We start from the raw sequence: 6,142 nt of genomic DNA, 5'->3' as shown, positions 1-6,142 counted from the left end.
ATCACAGGCACCTATTGAGTAGTGGGTCTTGCATCACTGGTGACACGATACAACACTATCCCTTGCCTGTGCAGTTCATGAGCTTATAGAAGAGCCATGCTGGATCAGGCCAAAGATTCATCTAGTTCAGCATTCTGTTCACACAATAGCTGCCTTTGGGAAACCCACAAATAAGACATGAGTGCAATGGCATCCTCCTGCTTGTGTTCCCCAGCAAGTGGTTACAGAGGCATGCTGCCTGTGATACTGGAGATAGCATATAGCTATTATGACTAGTAACCATCGATAAACCTATCTTCAGTGAAATTTGTCTAATCCCCTTTCAATGCTATCCAAATCGGTGGCCATCACTACATCTTGTGCTAGCAAATTACATAGCTTAACTATGCACTGTGAAAAGAAGTACTTTCTTGTGTCTGTTCTCAGTTCTTGCAATGGAGGGATGTAAATAATGGGGTCCCAAAAAAGATCTGTATTGGGACCAGTGCTTTTTAAATTGTTCATAAATGAACTGGACTTGAGGGTGAGCAGTGTGCTGGCCAAGTTTGCTGACAATGCCAAATTATTTACACCAGTTGCTGGGGAACATGGGCAGGAGGGTGCTGTTGCTCTTGTGTCCTGCTTGTGGGTTCTCGGTCAACAGATTGGCCACTGTGTGAACTAGATGGACCCTTAGTCTGATCCAGCAGGGCTCTTAGTGGCCACTGTGTGAATTAGATGGACCCTTAGTCTGATCCAGCAGGGCTCTTAGGTTCTTATGACCAATTCCCCCCACCCCCACTCTCTGTTCTTTGACCAGATGCCTCTTCATAAGAGGGCCTGCTGCTTAGCCCACTATGCACCCCCCATCCAGCCCATGAAGGCCTTCAGATAGGCCCCCCTCAGAGAAGACGGGGGGCAGGGATGGAGAGCAGCTTCTGACTGAGATGCAACCTCAAGGAGCCCCTCCTGAGGCTGTGGCTCAGTGAGCTTTGCTCCCCTCTCACCCTTCCCCAATCTGGAAAGACAAGGATGAGTGAAGTTGGCTCCATACTGAGTCAAATGGCCATTTGACTCAGTATGGCCTCAAAAGGGTCTCAAATGGCCTCATTATCAAAAACACTAGAGGATGTGAAAACCCGTACCAAAAAATCATAAGCTGATTTTTTTCCCTCCAGGCCTCCCTCCCCACAACACAGAAAAGGGCAGCCCTGGATAGGATGCATTGCAACAGCACCTGCTACAGCAGAAGATCCCCATGGAAACCCACTTTTATCTTTAATCAGCATTACACAATAATAAACTCTCAGCACAGGAAGAGATGAGTTCGAAGGAATAATTGAGTGAGAGTCCAGAGTAACAAGATAAGCCATGTATCTTACCTCTGCCTCAGATCTCTCAGCACAATTGTGCGCGAAGTGGCAAAGTCAGTTAAAACAACCCTAGCTGTCACTTCTAAGAAATCAAGAGAGTGTATAAGGAAACACTGAGCAGTAGGGAGAAACTGCAGTACTAGTGAACAGGCAGGCTGTTGTTCTCCAGGAGCCTGCCCCACCCTGCCCTTGCCAGTTTGTAGACTGCTTGTGGGGTGTCCTATTCAAATGATGCAAACCAAGAAGCAGCCCTCCCAACCTGGTATCCTCCAGATGTGTTGGACTAAAACTCCCATTATCTTAACTTCAGTTCAGGCAAATCCCCTGCTGGGGAACATTAGGAAAGGAATTAAAATAAAACTCAGCATCATGATGCCCTTTTACAAATCTATGGCGCAACCACACTTGGAACAAAGTGTGGGGCTAGAGATGGTAATTTTTTTATTTTTAAAAAAGACAGTTGCTGTATCCTCAGCCCATCTCCACAGGGATGACTGAATTGTTATTGAGCAGCTGTATATTCTTTACTGCAAAATAAAATGTTCAAATGTTTGTTTTGGTTTTTCAGTGTTTAGAAATGGCTACAGCCCCATCCCCTTTGCCTGCCTGCCTTTCACTTAAGCATATCTGGGTTTTTGTCAACATTTCCTCTCATACCTTACATTCTTTGCTCTCCTAGATTTTCGCAACATTGTTTTGCTCTTTTCTATAGGTTTACAGATATCTGACATCCTAAAAATGTAGTGCATGACAGCCACACTGTGATACCCCAGTATGCATGGCGTGCTTCTTTTTTTCCTCCCCCACCTCCTTCCTGGTATAGCAGCTTTCCCCAAACTAGAGCCCTCCAGATGTTCTGGACTACAACTCCAATCAGCATCAGCAGGTTGGAAGTGATGGGAGTTGTAGTCCAAAACATCTGGAGGGCACCAGACTGGGAAAGTGTACACTTACGAGTTCTATGGAACACTGGGCCTTTCTTCCAAGTAAACAGGCACAGGTTCATCCTCTCTTCATTGCATGTTTCCTCCTAGTCCCACTGACCTGGACTTACTGTTCTCCCCTGCTCCTTGCAGCCTCGCTGGATTCAACACTGCTTCCCTCCATGCCCCTTATGATTGGTGTTTTGGCACCCATGGCTCACCATGCACATGGGAAATACGTTGAAAATGGCATTTTCCAGACAATTTCTCAAAGCCTACTTTTAATCACACAGACACTAATTTTCAGAAGTGAGTGACTGAGGCTCACATTTTGAAAAGTAGCAGGATATAATCCTTAAAGCTATTAAGGGTGCAATCCTATGCTGATACGCAGCCGCATCCAAACTCGGAGGCGACAACCTATCCAATGGAGGGCAGGAGAAGCATGGAGGGGCTCTGCTCTGCATTTTCGGCTAGACAGCCGCGGGAGGGCTAGGCGGGAAAGGAGGCTGCCATACACATTGTATGTGTCATACACGCATTTCCGCCCTCCCTGCCCTGGAATGCCCCTGGGGAACACCCCATTTTGGCCGCTCCACACTCCTCTTGCGAGTGCGGAGCACAGGGCTTTTCCACACTCCAAAGCAAGCACGGAAGTGGGGGAACCTCAGAGTGTGGGCTCCAAGGTCAGTTCCTGGAAAACCAGATATCCTATGGCCGTCTAGCTGCTGACTAGCAGCCATAGGATTGCTCCCTCCGGGTGCAATCCTATGCACATTTAGACATAAAAATGTCCTACAACTCCAGAATGCTGGGAGTTGTAGGACTTTTTCTGTCAAACATGCATAGGATTGTGCCCTAAACTAGAAATCTGAAACTTTTTACTCTGTGGAATAGTTTCAGTGGGACTACTGCAGAAGTAAGTGTCTTGATGATGTCTTCTGTTTGGTTGTCTTAAGGATTCTTTATTATTTATTTATTTATTGCATTTATATCCCGCCTTTGCAAGGAACCCAAGGCAGCTTACGTTATCCTCCTCCTCTCCATTTTATCCTCACAACAACAACCCTGTGAGGTAGTTTGGGCTGAGAGTCTGTGACTGGCCCAAAATCACCCAGTGTGCTTCTATGGCCAAGTGGGGACTAGAACCTGGATCTCCTGACTCCCAGTCCAACACTCTCACCACTACACCACACTGGCTGTCTGGATTGTTATCTTAAATTATAGCATTCACATGGCTTTCTTTTACAGTATTTTGTATCCCTTCTTTTGGTAATCTTGAGTCTGTCTAGTCTAGCAGCATGGGGTAAGGTGTTTCTTGAACCATTTAACAGGGTTAAGTCACATCCACATGCAGGGATGGCCCTACCATTAGGCAGAGTGATGCAATCGCCTCAGGCAGCAGATTTTGGGAGGTGGCAGCAAGGTGTTGGAGGAAAAACCTGTGTGCCATGCAGCCTGCTCTGTGCCCCCTAGGTTACCCTGCTGCCTTCAGGTGCAGTGGAGGATGCTGTACCTTCATCAGTGTTGAAGACAGATTCATCTGGCAGATCAGTTTGCTTTCATACATGGATTGGGAGGGGGTGCCATTTTGTTCTTCACTTCAGACAGCAAAATGTCTTGGGCCAGCCCTGTCCACATACCACATTCAACAATATACAGTTTCAAAACATATTTTTTCACCCCAGCCCTCCCTCCATAGATATTTGAAAGTCAAAGCAATTTGGCTATTTTTTACTTTTTCAAATATACTGCTTGCTGACATAGGGTTGGAAGCATCCTTAAAAAATCACTCTGTCTATCTTCCTCTACAGATGCAATGAGTTTGAAAGCATACTCATCTTCGGAGATATTTGGTGATAATTCTGTTCATTAAGTTCCTTCCCCAAAATAAAGCACTGAAGAATAGTCTCTTTAGACTGTGGCAGCAAGACCGTGGTAGACTGGTTTGGCCTTTAGAGACAAAACTGGCTTATTGTGGCATGAGCTTCATAGAGAGCAGCCTTCTTCACTAAGAAGGTGATATGTATATTGAAATACATTGGATGATTATCTGTCAATATAAAATTGCCAACTGCTTTGCTTTTATTTAGCTCTCCTAAATAAGAGTGCAAATCAAATAAATGGAAGCTTGATTTGAAGTATACACCAAAAGTATGTAGATCTTACAAAAATATTTGCAAACATATTCATATTTCAGGCACACTTGCATTGGCTGCAGCTCCCAGTTAGATGCACACCTGCCCGCAAACTGAGGTTTCTTGTGAGAATACAAGAACTGAAGTATGTTTAGACTTTAACTGAAGTACCTCTTTGTGTGAATATGGCTGCACCTTCTCCCCACTGGTTACACACTCACTGCCTGGTTCCTCTTTTGCACTGGCTGCAACAATGGACTGGATGAGGGCTAATAAACTGAAACTCAGTCCAGACAAGACTGAGATGCTGTTGGTGGGTGGTTCTTCTGACCGAATGGAGGGCGCTCAACCTGTTCTGGATGGGGTTGTACTCCCCCTGAAGGAGCAGGTTCGCAGCTTGGGGGTTCTTCTTGAGCACTTTTGTCACTTGAGGCTTAGGTGACCTCAGTGGCACGGAGTGCCGTCTACCAGCTTCGGTTGGCCCAGCTACGCCCCTATCTGGATAGGGATAGCCTGGCTTCAGTTGTCTATGCTCTGGTAATCTCCAAGTTAGATTATTGAAATGCACTCTACATGAGGCTGCATTTGAAGACAGTTCAGAAGCTGCAGCTTGTGCAAAATGCAGCAGCCAGATTGATAACGGGGACAAGAAGGTCTGAACATATAAGACCAACTCTGGCCTGCTTGCACTGGCTGCCTGTATGTTTCTGAGCCCAATTCAAGGTGCTGGTTTTAACCTATAAAGCCTTACATGGCTTGGGACCACAATACCTGATGGAGCGCCTCTCCTGACATGAAGCTACCTATACATTACGCTCAACATCTAAGGTCCTCCTCTGGCTGCCTACTCTGAGGGAAGCTCAGAAGACAGCAACAAGGGAGAGGAACTTCTCGGTGGTGCCCCCGCCCCCCTTACAGAATGATCTCCCCAATGAGCCCTGCCTCGTGCCAACATTATTGTCTTTTCAACACCAGGTCAAGACCTTTTCTTCTCCCAGGCATTTGGCAGCATATGATGAGATTTAATCAATCCTAGATTTGTCTTATGGTTACAGTTGATTGCTTGAAGTTGTTTTAGATATATGTTGCCTTTGTGTATATTGTCTGTTCATGGTTTTTAATGTAAATGGCTTTTAACCTCTGTATACTGTATTTTTAATGTTTGTAATGTTTGTAAACTGCTCAGAGAGCTTTGGCTATGAGGTGGTATAGAAATGTAATTAATAATAATAATGGATGTTTTATTTAACCCAGTTCTACCCTCATTACCTCCAGCACACCCAAGAAGCTCACTGGGTGACTTTGCCTAACCTACCTCATAGGGTTGTTATGAGGATAAGATGGTGCGGAGGAAGACCATGTAAGCTGCCTTGGGTTCTTTGGAAGAGGAAAAAGGCAAGCTATAAATGTAATAATAATTTTAATAATTTGCCACTAGAAAAGTGCCTGTCTCTCTGCCTGCCTTGTTTTTGTTTTCGAGAGAGAGAACTGCCAGATTTTGAGCTGGGCCCTTTAGTTGTGCTTTGACTTTTCAGTGCTCTGACTAGCATTACCCAGCTGATTTCTGAAATTCAAATTATGGTTATGCACAAGAGCAAGCCAGGCGGTTTTTTATAGCTAGCTGGCAACCCAACTCCTATACTTACCAAAGTTTTGCGGGGTGGGCTCCTACGCTTTTAAATATTGTTGTGGTAAGGAAAAATTCAGCACCATCTCTGCATCCCCACGT

The sequence above is a fragment of the Heloderma suspectum genome, chromosome 3, assembly GCF_057233095.1.
Source record: "Heloderma suspectum isolate Gila_16-S chromosome 3, 16-S_ref, whole genome shotgun sequence".
NCBI classification, from domain to species: Eukaryota; Metazoa; Chordata; class Lepidosauria; order Squamata; family Helodermatidae; genus Heloderma; species Heloderma suspectum.
This window is presented reverse-complemented; position numbering follows the sequence as displayed.